This window comes from Cynocephalus volans, chromosome 1 (genome assembly GCF_027409185.1).
Source record: "Cynocephalus volans isolate mCynVol1 chromosome 1, mCynVol1.pri, whole genome shotgun sequence".
In the NCBI taxonomy this organism is placed as follows: domain Eukaryota; kingdom Metazoa; phylum Chordata; class Mammalia; order Dermoptera; family Cynocephalidae; genus Cynocephalus; species Cynocephalus volans.
The window spans coordinates 17,072,943-17,088,481 of record NC_084460.1 but is presented as its reverse complement, the minus strand read 5'-3'; positions in this window follow the sequence as shown (position 1 = coordinate 17,088,481).

Sequence of the window (15,539 nt, the reverse complement as noted above, 5' to 3'; positions counted from 1 at the left end):
CCCTTCTTTGGTTAAACTAGGGTTAATTTGCAAAGGCAAGAATCTTCTTGTCGATGGTTGAAATGTGACAATACACTTCTCTCTGCTTTTCCTTCCAAACACAGAATTGGAGCCTAAGCCTCTCTGAGAATTTTTGATCAAAGCTGGAACTTCATGTCAACATATTTTAACCATAGCATTCCATTCCTCATCTTGCAAATATCGTGCCAGACAAGAACTGCCACTAACTTGTGGAGCCATTCTGGCACAACCAGGTCTCTGCAGGCACAGAGCAGGGTGAGCCCAAGGAAACTGCACATCTGGTGCTTGACAGGGTGGGGAGGAGGCTCCATTGCTATTCCCCTCAGGGAAGGATCCCACACACTATGCATTATTTCTAGGCATGTTGAATAATGGAGCAAAATTAAATTGGACTCTCCTATCTTAAATCGAATTAATCTTCTTGTACCATGCATTCACTCCACTAAGATATGGCATTAAAATTCCATCACTTTAGTTTGCACTTTCCAGCAGCTTTCTATAAGCAGTGGTAACTTGGTCTGCCACTTCATTAAATCCTAATATGGAATGATTTAGCAAAGAGACATTGTTGGTTCTCAGCAAATGAATAACAAGACATTGACTTAGGAATTTTTGATCCCAAGAGTAGAAAACAGTGGCCCAGAGATAGAAATGTTTTCATTATTATTTTGGTTTGTTGCATTGAGAATAAGAAATCAGCCATTGTGTTAGTTGTTAGTGAACAGTGCGCTCTATTAGCACCCTCTTTGGGAATGATTTGTGGAAAAAGCACTGCTTAAATTAGTCTGTAACTATTAGTAACTCATATTTAATTCTGAATTTGCTCTGGCTTCTGTTTTTCACATATTTAGTTGTCAGATCTTCGGTTGCATTGGGAAAAAAAAAGTTCACTTCAAAATCAAAATCAACCACATCCCAATTTCAATGTGCATGATAGCTTCAGAAAAGAAGTGCCCAGGATTGAGTTAACTGAATGAGTGTATATTTTAAAACTTCTTTAAAACTAAATTACTATTAAAATCTCCTCCCCCTTAAGTGAGGAAATCCCAGACAAAACCTCTCTTGTATTTACTTGTTTTGTCCGCACCAAGGCTGCAAAAGAAGAAAACATATTTTGGCAACAGTTGTCCTAAGAGGTAAAAATTGCAAAATAACCTAGCATGTTGAAACATTTGGAAATATACCACAAATACTTATGTGTATGGTTATTTATATGTGCATTTACATATATATTTTGTAATGATAGCGTAAGAGGCAAGATTATTACATATCGTAAAACTTAGATTTATCACCAGCTTGATTTTTTGACCTTGACTATACAGGTTTGACTAGAAATAATGGTCTCCTGTAGCTTTAGATTTTATAATTTATATACATTCTATCTGATAGGCTTGATAAGCTATAGTACATAAGCAGGTCGCGTGCATGCTCCTCATTTCTTCCTGAAGGCCATGTGTGTAAGAGTCTGTATAAGGCCGAGCTTCTCAAGGATTTTGTAGATAAATGGTTGCCACAAGACGACTACTGATACTCAGATATGTTTTGAAAGGGCAGGAAATTATTTTATTGCTTCTTTGTATTTCTTATAGTATTTACTTCATTGCTTTATTAAATAACCTATAAATTGATTGACTGAATAAAGGAAGGAAGGAAGAAACGAGTGAGTAAAAACAGTATTCATATCAAACAACATGTATAAAATCTAAAATGGGTCCATTAGATCCTAAATATTTTAGGCTCTGCAGTTCATACAGTCTATGTTGTGACTACTAAACTCTGCCATTTCAGAGTGAAAAGAGCTATAGATGAAGTATAAACAAATGAGTGTGGCTGTGTTCCAATAAAACTTTATTTACAAAAACAGTCCATGAACTGAATTTATCCCATGAGCTATTCTTCTTCAATAGCTGATCTAAAGCACCAAGGGCAACTCTATCTTCTCAAAATAACTGATTAACTTAGATGCATTTTAATAATTTTCAATACTTCTACTTTATTAGAGGATCAGCTCAGAGGAAACACAACTCCTCCAAACTATTCAACCAGTGAAGCCATCAATACATAGATGGTGTGCAGGACCAGCCAGACTTTTATACTTTCTCTCTTCCTTGTCATTACATTCTTTTTGGCCTTGCTGCATTTTATGTGCTGTTCCCATTTCCAGCCTAACAAGAGGAGAAAGGGTAGATGGCATAAGAGGATACTGAATGTGACTGCAGGCAGTCCAAATATTCTATCTGTTAGTCACTGTGGATATCCAGCTCAGTGAATGCGGCATTCATTCATGCCCAGAGACGGCCCAGGCAAGGCCCAGACAGTCTGCTGGCAGAAAGAAAGCTAAAGGCAAGAAAGGCCTATGTCGATTGTCATCTGTAGTTATGGGCCTGAGAAATAATAGCTATGAATCAGTCTGTCTGAAGCTCTGCTGTCTTTATTTGCAATAGTAAGGAAGATAATATTTTAAAAAGCTTTTAGGAATAAAATGAGTCTTAACCACTAGAGAGAAGAATCACAGTCTGCAGCTACATTGCCTGGAGGCCTAATGATGATTCATTGTAAAATTAGACCAATTAAGCACACCCCCCTTCCCCATATTGTAGTCTTGAGTGAGCTAGATAAGATCATTGGTTCCTTTGACTCACCAAATTCTGAAATATAAGAACCTCAGAGATTCTCTGGTCATGGGGTCATGCGATGTTGGAAGTGTTAGGCATCTCACTGGAGATCTGGCCAACCCTTTTATTTATAGATGAGGAAACTGAGCACTGAGCCCTGGTGAGGAAAGTGACATTCAGTAAATCATAATTAGTGGGTATGAAAGTAGAGCTTGAACCAGCATTCTTGATTCTGGGTTGATAGATTTATTGATTTATTCATTAACACAGTTATTATTCATTAACCAATGTAGTCTACACATTGTTTCCTAAAGTGATTTAATCAGAGACCCCTTTTGGTTCCTCAGAAGGATCAGAGAAGACCAGAGTTGCCCAGAACCTACTTAGGGAAACTCGGTGATGACTGCGCCACAGCTTCGAGTCCTTTCAACTCCTTTACTCCTTTAGGTGAGGAAAATGAAATCCAAAGAGTCTAGGCTGATGGCACCTAAGTTTGTCTGCATATTAGAATTACCTAGAGATCTTCTTTTAAAAATTTTAAAGTCCAGGCCATACCCAGACTAACAAATCACAATCTCTACAGGCAGGACATAGACACCGTATTTTTTGAAGTTTCCCAGGTGATTTCAATGTGAAGACAAGTTTTGGGAACCACTGGGCCAGGTATCTCTTCTTTTGATATAGCTCATGTAGGAAGACTTATCATCCATTGTGAAGAAAAAATAATTTGGGGAATCAGAAGAAATGAAATATCATTTTTCAAAATGAAGCCCTGCTCCCTCCCCCCCCCCCCCAAATATCACAGAGTAGTTCTGAAGAACAAATTACAAATATAGGTGAAAATGCTCTAGGACACCAAAGGAGTTATGCAGTGTATTACTATTTTATTTTAGGAGACATTCAAACTTGAATTACCTGTGGATGCTGTTTTAGCTATTTACTTGGAATAATTATTCAGAAATTAGAGAATTAGAAAATTTTCCAAAGTGCTTAAGTTTTGAAAGTAGACCTAAAATGAATTAATGCTTTCTCCTGTGATTTTTAATATTGCAGCTTCTATGATGATACTTCAATAAGAGTATGCCTGTTGTATGGTCCTAATATAGCAGCCCAACTGCTGTCTCTTTCAGAGAGCTTTAATGTATATGCAGAAGTTTGGGTTCATTCATCCTTTATACAAAATAATTTACTTTTGCTTACTTGAAAACTAAAACCCAAATAGTACTTTTAGAAAAAGGTGTGTGCATCCTGTATTTAAAATTTTAAATTATATTTCAGATGTATACGATCAAAGGAGGTGCAGGGTATGTCATAATTAGCCGCTTCCTTTTACTTGGTGCTTTTGCATAAAAATCTTGTCACCATATTCCACTAAAACACAATATATGATTTTTTTCTTAATACTTTATCACATCTTCCCCTACCAGCCACAGTTGGGCAGTAGTTGGCTTTGGGCAATAAACTAACACTGAACATTATAATATATCTTTAAAAGTGTTTCAATGAGAATGAAAGTCCAGATGTATTTTTTGAGATGGTTGTTTCCAGATTGCAGTTCTGATGTCATACAGAGTTTTCTCACTTTCGCAGGCCAAGATGAGCCCTCTGGTCCTTGCTCCCCTGGCTCATTTCAGCTTCCACTATTTGCTTCCACACTTGCAGCTCTAGCTCATTTACTGGAGACACATCCTCTCACCCTTTCAGGTCCTCAACCCTTCCAGCGGTAAGGCAGAGCATCAGGAGCCCCCTACCCCTGAGTCATTTATCTAACACCAATTAGCTGTCCCTACACAGTCAAATGCACTCTTGTTCCCCATGACCTGAAGCTGCAGTTGCATTGTGAGCACACTCTTGTTACTCAGGTTGTGTTTAATTGGGGCGACTTAAGAGATTATAGGAGGAGCTAAGTGACTCTCCACTCCCAAATATCCCTCAGTATATTCTCTTCTATAGAAGTTTGAAATTTAAGGCAAAATAAAATCATCTTCCAATTCCTCATTGTTATACTCATCTTCAAAAATCTTGCTTTCTTTAGGAAATCTTCTGTGGGATTTAGGGAAGAAAAGTCGAACAAATGTTTGCTCTGAAAACTAAAGAACTGGGATCTGTAAGGGAAGAGTTATGTCTTCGTAAGAAGGACCTCTCGAAACATTGACAATCTCTTCTAATGACCTGGTGAGAAACTTATTAAAATAAACAGACCATGACGTTCCATTGACGTGGTGGAAATGCCACTTAAAAATTCTTGGAAAGCGACCATGTCGGGGAGAAGATAGGAGGGTAGCAAAGAGGTGCTGCCTGCCCATCAGGAGAAAAGAAAGGACTGGCAGCATCTCCAACCCTACCCAGTGAGGCCCAGCCTTCACTTTTCTGAGATTTTAGCCAGAATTACACTTATCATCTTCCCCACTAACCAAAAGGCAGATCTTTTTGATTTTCAGTTTTTACGTGTGGGCAGCCTGACACCCCAGGGCATCCATGTGGCCATTGGGCGTCTTCATCCTATGGCCAGTAGGTGTTGATCTTAGAAACTGTATGTTCTCAGATGTTTCTTCTTCTGGAGGACCATTACTAGCTCCAAGTAAACAAAAACCGAACAGCCATAATTTATTCCAGTGGGTGAGAGTGAAAAGGGCAGGAAGGAGGAAGAGATATTGGGATGCCCCACACCGAGATGACAGAGATGAACAGAATAATTTTCAGGAGGTATTTCTACCAACACAATGGAGCATCCTATCTTGTTTATTTTGATAGGTCACTCACTAGGACAATAGAAGATATCTTGAATGTTCTAAGATTTTTCTTTTCACAAAGGTGTTAGCTCTTCCCTTGTTGATCCCAGTTTTCTCTGGTTTTCAGAGCAAACATTTCTTGACTTTTTTTTTTTTTTGTAAATCCCACAAGCAGAAATTGAGGGTCTGCTAAGTGCCATGCAATGGAGTAGGTGAAGATAAACTCATGAGACTTATTTTTACTCTACAAATGAACAACTCAGATACCTGGGATTTTTGTTGTTAAGGACATCCACACTACTTGTTTAGAAAATAATGTCAAGGTTTTTAAGGTAGTTGCTTCCTTGCAAATGTTTTGAGCCATTTTCTTTAATAGGTATGGAAAACACAACCAAGTCCATGAGGACATGGAATACCTCTTTGTAGCATTATTGCCAGAATACTGCCTGAAAATTCAGATTCATAGCCCTCTCTGAGGGTGGTGGCACTTACTGTCCATTGTTCTTGTGTGTCTGTGTGCTCATCTACGGGTATGTGTGTGTGTGTGCATGCATGTGTGTGTGCACGTGCTTTCCTTGCTTATTCATCTAAGAGTTTTATTTTCTTTTATCATCTGAAGCAGAAACATCATCTGTTAGTAGAGATTCCAAAAAGAGAAATCCATACCAGGGTCAACAAAGCAGGGATGGTGACCTCACTTTTTATTGCAGAAGACACATTCCATGCTATGTTTTCTAATACTTTGGGATCACAGAACCATGACTTGTTTTATTTCTTTGTTTTTTTCTGTTGGATCCAGGTAGGGCAAGACCTTCCTATGGCGTGCATGTAGATAACTGAAGCCCATGCTGCTCCTCTTGACTTCTTTCAGCTTTTCTTCCTAGATAAACCTTATTACGCTCAGAGTCTCCTTCTTTCTCTTCTTTGCTTCAGGGAAACCTATTAAAGCTCTTATAGCATGTTATAACATTTGAGAACTAACATTACTGGGAACTTTGTCCAGCTCCTTTTACTGTGCTCCTGATTTTTTGGTGAGAGGGGGTGCAACTTCTCTGAACTTTTGAAAGAGATATAGCAAAACCACAGGGTGAGTCTTTAAGTAGGGTCTAACTCACATGTGTCTTTACCTGCCTTGATCATAGATTCCCAGACACATGTAATTTGCAATATGTGTACCAGTATGGGATAGGCCACAGTTATTAAAAACAATTTTGGCTTCTTGCTGGGGTCTATGAATTTAGGTGATATGAAAATGTTCATTCATTTATGCAACAAGCAATGATTAAGGTCTGGGTGGCAGGCACAGGAGCAGCTCTGCCAACGAGTTAGCAGAGAGTCCTCAGCTTAGGAATCTGGGAAAAAATTCCAGTATTTCCGAAATCAGAAAGATCCAAGTTCACATTCCCAAAGTCTGCCATTTAATTAATGTAGAACCATAAGCTATGGACTTAACTTCCATAGGTCTCAATTTTTTCACTGAGAAAGTAAGAAAGAATAGTGTCTACCACACGTGGATAGAGCGATGCTCAGGTGGCATACCATATGTAGAGGGTCTGGAACAGGGGCGGTGACCAACAGAAGTTAGTTCCTTATCCCTTAGCAAGGTTAGTCTTTTTATCCCCAATTGATAGCAGCCTCTCCTGTCCCTCTACCTGACCGTATTTTGGTCAATAACAGCCACGTGGAGAGATTTAGGTCTCCTAGATGCAAGACCCGCTGGCCTTCACCACCCAGCTTTCCTTTCATTGCCTTCAAAGGAGCTCTGTGCCTCATGAAAAGGAGAAAGAGATGTTGCTTCAGACCAGGGTGAGTTTACTGCTCTCTGTTCCCTGTAATTTAAGGAGTTAATCTTCTTTCATGTTGCGCTCACTGAGAGCCACTGTTATTATGAGATGTGGGTTCTTGCAAAAATAAAGAGAGATGCTTTTTTCAAAGCATATACTGGCAAGAGCATAGTTAATTTCCACAAGAGTCGAGAGTGCAAAATCCTAGGCAAGTCTTTGAAAATTCACTTGGGACACTTTATGTCAGAGAGACGGTGCTTAAAAGACAGGAATCCCATACCTTGAATTCACTTTCCCATGAAAGCCTGCAGAAGTGACTGCAGGAAACAAAAAGCAATTTACCTTAACCCTAACCAACCCTCCCCCTCTTCTCCAACCTCCTCCCTCCTGCTCCAGTCTACTACCTGAAAAATTCTAGCATTGGGAGATAACTTTCTTTAACTCTTTGCTATTCAAGGTGTAGTTGTGGACCAGCAGCTCCAACCTCACCTGAGAGCTTGTTCAAAACACAGAATCGTGGTTGCCACCCAGACCCACTGAATCAGAGTCTGTATTTTCACGAGAACCCCAGGGATTTGCATGCACCCTGAAGACTGGAGTGCAGTCCTTTAAGCTGCAACCATGTGGAAGGACTACCTAAAGCTGCATTTCCTAATCTTGGAAATGCTGACAAAACCTTGTCTTTTATTTTTATTTTCCTATTTAAGAAAAAATGGTACATGGTACACCATAACACCAAAACCTCCAAGTAAAAACTAGGCTCTGAGAGTTTTGGAACTGTGCACTGTTTATCACAGGCCTTATGTTGTATTTAGTTTACTGAAAACCTGCACATACATGCAGTGGTATTTGCGGCTTTATAACGTCATTGTCTAATAGGGAGCATATCACTCTTACCTGTGAGTAACTCAGGCCAGCTTTGAAAATCATACTTCACTTTGGTTTTCTCACAGCAGCAGTTTCATGATGGGCCTCTGGGTTAAGTAGAAACTGTTTGGCTGACCTAAAGTGCATTGAGAAAACCGAAGGGTGGAAAAAATTCACACAAAATTTAAGCACAGTCGGAAGTTAGGGATACTTGGGAGACTCCAAGGATTTTTGTTTTCTGCTTTTAGTTTGTTTGTTCTTTTGTTGTTTTTAAACTAAGGCCAGGATGTGGATTAATAAAATATTGGTGAGTATGCAAAATATGCGGTTAATACCTAAGCATAATTATAAAGTGAAGCATAATTACATCATGAAGTCATGCATTTCTGATTCATTCATAAACATTATTTATTAGCAAATAGGTGTTGAGCATTGGCATATGCAAATTTTGTGAGAAGGCCTTTGAAGAAATGTGAAATAAAGACGTTTGTGCCTTCATGAACTCTCTGTAACTAAAGGGGGGTGAATGAGTTTCTGGTCTACTATTACTCATTACCCAACAGAGAAAGCCATGTGAGGGATGCAGGAAATAGGGAGGAGAGATGGGGGAGCAGCAGAGCTGAACTCTGCTCCATGTCACCAGGGAAAGCCCCGTCACCCAATGTTATCACCAGGACAGTTATTAACTAGATATATGGCCCTCTGTCCCTGCTGTCCTTCCCTTTCTGAGACTACACATGACACACCCTGCCCATTACCATCACCCAGGCAAGAGGGAGGACATGAACCCTGTGGTTGGATTGGGGACAAAATTCTTCTATTTCTTTGGAAATAGGAGAAGTGAGTTGGTGGACATGGGCTGCGACCCCCTGACAGGCGGTCCCTTCACACTGCGGCCTAATGTGGCCCGGAATGCTTTGAAGGCCTCCTGTGGTGGTGGTCTTGACGTGTCTTTCAGTAGACACTGATTTTTATCACCGATCCACAGCAAACTATTTTGCTGACAGAAGGAAAAGGACGGAGGCAGAAGGGAAAAGGCATGGATAGCTGATAACAGTGTGCATTTAGAAAGGGTTTAGAAAGATCCATAGAAGCATGCTTCGGGAACCTCATTCAACTACTAGCTAGTTGCTTAGGGATTGTCACATGTACACAGTGGGGAGCTCAGGTCACATTCAATGCTTCTGATTTCCTGGTTATTAAAGAAAGCTCACACAAATATAAAGCAAACTTGTAAAGCTCAACGTTTACCTCAATTTATGCACGTATAAACAATTGTGAAAACTTGTGGAACTGTATAATGTTAGTCTGTGCACTTTACTTCATGTAGATTATCCCTCCACAAAAATGAATGAGTAACTTAAACAATTTAGCTGGGCAGGGATGATGCGGGGAAGGAATGGGTGAGCTATAAACTGCAACGGGTCTGTCATTGATAGTTGTTGAAGCTGGATGACATCAGGTACATGGGGGACCATTTACCATTCTTTCTTTAAATCAAAAAATCAAGGAAGGGTTCTTTTCAAGTGAGAAGTGTGGCATACCTTTATAGGAAGGGCAGGGGTAATTCTCAGTTCTAAGGTGCAGGAGGGGTACTGGCAGGGTTCTGTTTTTTGACCTGGGGGTGGTTCCCTGGGTGTTTGCTTTGTGATAAATCATTGAGCTATAGATCATTGTTTTCTGTATGTATATTTCTCAATAAGTGTTTCGAACTTCTCTACCACAAAAGACACCATAAGATACATGTACAAGGGTACTTCAAAAAGTTCATAGAAAAGTGGAATCGAAAGATAATATAAATCCTTCCATGAACTTTTTGAAGACCCCTCATCTAAAAACACATGTTTGCAAATTAACTAAAGGATTATACACATCACAAGTATCCCCAGATGATGCTTTGTGCATAAATCAGAGTACACAAGAAAGAGATGAACGTAAGTCCCCCCAGCTATCTGCCCTGTTGAATGTCTCTAAGGAACAACAGAAGTTCAGTGGTCACTCAGTGGGTGGGAGGAACTTAATTAAAATGTCGGCATCTCAGGGTATTTCCTAGCCTGGGCCCTTCTACCCACACAGTTTTCATCTCCTTTTTTGGAAAGGGAAGGAAATTATTTCCTCATTTGTTTTTAAACACGTCTGGTGTTTGTCAGGGCCTTTGCACCTGCTGTGGCCTTTGCCTGGGATTTGGCTTCCACTGAAACCCCGAAACTCAACTTCCTCACCTGCTTCAGGACCTGACTACAATTGCCCTTTCTCAGTGATAAAATCTAAAATTGTTACCCCATTTTCCTTGACATTTCCTAACCTCTTCTCTGTTTTAATATTCATCTTAGCACTTATAAATTGTACTTCATTTTCTCTCTTTCTCTTGACTTATGTCATGGCAGAGATTTTTGTCAGTCTTGTTCACTGCACCTACCATAAATAGTGTCTGGCACATAAGAGGTGCTCACTGAACATTTACTAGATTAACTGAATATCTAAACAGAGAGAAGTAGGCATAGATACTGATAATGAAAAGTCAGTCTTTGATGTAATGAAAGCATTATTTACAAATGGCCTATTGGCTAAAGAACCTATTTTATCTTATCCCATCACATTTTTCACTGTTTGTTTTGTATCTGATGCGAGTAGAATCCATTTTGCATGTTATAGGTTGTGGAGCTCAACCTGGAATCTTTGTTTGTGCTGTGCATTTAATCGGAATTCATGTTCTAAATTCCAAACACCTCCATGTGAGACATGACCCTTGAAACATGACCTCTTCAGGTAATAGAACCATATTTTGTACTTCAAGTATCCCTCAGGTTGAACTGTGTACTCCATGGGCACTCCCCAGATTTTTATTGCTGACAATTATTACACCAGTTAAAGGACATATTTTCTAGCTGATAGATATCCTGCTGTTGTTACAAAGAGAATTGATTCTAATTGCCAGTTTCCTGCATTTTTCTTCAACATTTAGCCTTTGCAAGAAAAATAAATCACGATGAAAATTCCACACGTTACTAGGATTACTTCACAAACAGAACATTCTTGACTTTGGAATTCCCCCCAGACTCTGAACTGAGCTTACCCATACAGAAAACTTGAATTCATTTTGAAATGGAAGGAAAGCAGGGCAAATGTTATCTTTGAACTATGCCATTTGGCTTCCAGTGGACACACGGAATAGACACAAATCAAATGTCCACCAGGCTGATAATGGACGGGAAACACCACTGTGGACACAGTGAGCCTGACCTTCACTGGCAGCAAAACCCTGGATGACACACAATTGCTCTAACCCCAAGTCATCCCGCGCCTTGAGCAGAACTGCGCCTGCAGGTGGGAGCACTGGATCACGGACTTGAGGGTCTGAGGACATCTCACAGATCATCAGACTGATGTGTGGCCAACAGGGAGGGCCAATTTTATCCATTGTCAGGAGATGAGCAAGGCAGACAAATAGGCCCTGGTTCCAAGTCTTCCCTGGCTCCATTGTCAGGAAAACAGAACAATATAATACAGAAATAAAATACAGACATTTCCTCTTCACCATCATTTTGAATCTGTCCTGGCACAGATTTGCACTGACATCAGCTCACAGCGGGTCTAATATGAAATTTATCTTCATGGAAATGTGACCCTTGGCTGCCAGTAAGGCTAAAATATATAGCCAGTAATAGGGCAAATAAAGATAAAGAAGTTTGTTCAGGACAAATGCTGCATTTCCTACACACAGCTTTACGATCCCCCAGTCCCAGGAATGAATAGAAAACAAATAAAAGCAGTCAGCCATCGGGGAACCTCTGGTGTGTTATCTGCACACCACTCATGGCGATAAAGTAGACAATTGTTTTGCACATATTGGCACAAGATGACTAATTGATATTACTGTGAATAAATGATGTGTGATATGTACAAGGTGAGCACACAGGGATTCTGATTAAAATGTTTTATTCAATTTGTAAGCTGAAGACCTTCTGTTTTCATATTCAGGCAGCTTTAGCTTAAGGCTTCAAGAAATGATTGTGTGCACACCCATGTGTGTCATGTGTGTGTGAATGGGTTGTGATTTTTCATGTGTTAGACTTATTGTTTTGCCTAGCCACTCTTTTTTAAACATAAGTTAGATTTTAATTAAGTCACATGTGTTTTGAACTCAACATGTATGTGTATTTTACTTCGATTACCTTTAGGTTATGGTTTAATAACTTTGGTCTTAGTTTGCCCTGGTGCATGTTTTGGCTTTTCCTATTAATTTCTTGCATTTATACAGCTGTTTTCAAAGCAACTGTGAAGTATTTTTTAAAATTTCTTCCCAAGGGGAAGAAACTTAGTATAAGCAATAAAGAGAAAGAAGGAAAAAAAAAAAAAAGACAAACATTCTTCCATGGAGTTCTGTCAGCATATTTCAGATATACCAGGAAATCAACTAAGCTAAGCAAACATAGACATTTTATGGGGCAAGAACAAAGTAATAGCTTTCTTACTTCAATAAATCACTGTCATAATTGTCCCAAAGTGATTTGATTTGAGACATAGACTTTGGGGAAGTCCTCCTTCCCAAAATACCCACCTTATCTGGCTTTCCCGATAGCTGACATTCCACTGTGTGAGAGGCTGCTGGAGAGACAGGCCGTGCGAATAGCTCTGCCAGAGGAGGAGCCTCCAAGATATTTACACTTCAGGGTGAGCTGTTTAATCAAATGTGATAACTGACTGAGATGTGTTTTTCTTGTGAAACCACTGATTTCCAAGAGGGAAGGGGTGTCAAGATAGCAGCGGGAAGGCCCGACAGTGAAGGTAGGCAGGTGTTAAAGACGAGGGTCAACATCCTCCCAGTATGTTGGTGGGGTGTCTGTGTTAGACCTTGGTAGTCCTTGGGTCTGTGCAGCCTGAGAATCTCAGAGTGGCAATGGGCACATAAGAATCTGGGACGTGGCAGCTTTTCCCAATTACCCAGGCTTCTTCTCCACTGTAGAACTTCTGAAGTCAACCTCTGTTATTAGAAAGATGTTCCTGATGGATTTTTGTTTTTCTATACGTGTGAGCAAGGAGGAGCCAGAAGAAAGTTTGAGTGTCACTTGCAAGCTTATCCATTTGCCTATAATAAAATAATTTGATCCCCAAGGAAACATTGCTCCTTGGGACTGGCAAAGTGTTTCCTAGCTCTGCACCTCTAAGAGGAAACAAAGGAGCATTGCATTGTTATTTGTAGGGGTAGCCTCTGCCTTTTCTCTGGGCAACCTCCCTCTCTCTTCAATCTACCTGTCCCTTTCTCCCACTTTATGCATGCTGCCACATAGCCGAGGAGAAGGCAAAGTTGTCCATGGCTGTATTAGTCCATTTTGTGTTGCTGTAACAGAATACCCGAGACTGGGTAATTTATAAAGAACAGAGGTTTATTTGTCTTACGATTCTGGGACAGCTGCATCTGGTGTAGGTCTCAGATTGCTTCTACTCATGGTGGAAAGTGGCAGGCAACCTGAGGGTACAAGCAGATCACATGGTGCGTGCGTGCGTGCGTGCGTGCGTGCGTGCGTGCGTGCGTGCGTGTGTGTGTGTGTGTGTGTGTGTGTGTGTGTGTATGAGAGAGAGAGAGAGAGAGAGAGAGAGGGAGAGAGAGATGAAGTGCCGGGGTCTTTTAAACAACCAGCTCTCACAGGAACTAATAAAGTGAGAACTCACTTACTACCCCTACCTCCCAGGGAGAGCATCAATCCATTCATGAGGGATCCACACCTGTGACTCAAATAGCTCCAACACTGCCATGTTGGGGATCAGGTTTCCACATGAGGTTTTTTTTTTTTTGGTGGGGGGGGACGATACATCCAAACTCCATCAGTGGCCACAGTGGCACCCTGGTCTTGTCTCACAGAAGGGCACCACTGTGGTTGTGTGTTGGATAGATCACATTATGAAGAATCAGGAGCTATGGGCTTAAGGCAAGTGAGTTGGCCTCTGTGAGTCTCCAGGAATCCATCTGTAAGGGGAGATCTTCGTACACCTCTGAATTACAGCCAATCATATGCTGCCTTCACAATTTTACTATGTGTATGGACCACATATGTAATTACTTACACATTTTTAAATTCCTTTCTTTTGTTTCCTTTGACTCTGAAATTAAAAACCTCACCCCACCCTGACTTTTTCCTTCAAAGCATTTACCACAGTTTTTAATTACATTTATTTGTATGCCTGGCACACTGAACATAATCGATAAACATTTGTTGAGTTGTACTTGTTCTGTGCTCTCAAAGAATAATTTTCAAAAATGTAAAACATGGCTCACTTACAAATGTAGAAGGAACATGTGCCAAAGATTTCTTTGAGGGGATCAGTACCGTGGAAAACTAGTTCCAAAGAGAAGTAGAGAATCAGAAGTTATATGGGCATTTAGTCCAGAGAATGTTGGACTAAAATGTCTAGGTTAGGTACAAAACTGATTAATATCTCACAGGGCAATCAAATAGTCACTTAAGGGTTATCTCTTCTACCAGAGAGCGCTTCTTGCATCTTTACTGCATGAAAATCAACGATGTCTATCTCTGACACTGGGTGGTGAATCTAATGAGAGCAAAGATCATGTCTTTTATTTTACTCAAATTAATTAATTTTACAAGAAAATTTCATGTTGTATCCATAAATGGAGATCCAGTATTACTTTTCATCAACAGAAGGTAACAGGCTATGTTGCCACAATAGGACGGCACCACAAAAATATGCAAGCAACAGATAAAGTTTTCTTTAATGTTGGCAAAACATACAGTTTACCAGGCACAGGTTTGCAGAGTAGGAGATACAGAAAGCCTCCATGGAATGTCACACTTTACTGGCCTTTAATAGTCACAAAAGTGGCTAAGACACCATCTGGCCCAGATGAGGATCCTATTAGGTTCTTCAGGAATCAGCCTTTGCCAAAAGAGCTTTTTATTCCCTTCTGGCCCTTTCCATCTATTCTGGAGACTGTCATTACCTGACTGCCTACCTTGGTTTGAATGTCCCTACAAAACTTAGTCCCTGCTGTGGCAGTGTAAAGAGGGTGGAAAATCCTATTATAGTAATTGAAAGGTGGGGCTTTGAAGAGGTGACTGGATTGTAGGACCATGACATAGTGAATGGATTAATAATGGTGGTTGTGAACATGTTTCTGAGGGCTTTAAAAGGAGAGTGCATGAGGAACTATCACTGTCTCTGCTCCACCCTTTCTGCAATGTGATACCCTGCCATCACTGAAGTCACCACCAAAGGAAGCCTTCACGAGATGTGTTCCCCGGACTTTGGACTTCCAGCCTCTGAAAGTATAAGCAATAAATTTTGATTTCTTTCAAAGTACTCAGTTCCAGGTATTTTGTTATAAGCAACAGGAAGTGATGAATACACTGCTCAACAGGTACATGTAGCTGAAAATGATGCTTTCTGGGACACTGGCTGGAGGTCCTTTTACCGGGTAGACCATGCTCTTATTAAGCCCAGGTTTTAGGCCTTCTTGAGGTCTGTTCTGGTGGCAGTTGATGTAAAACCATTACAATAAA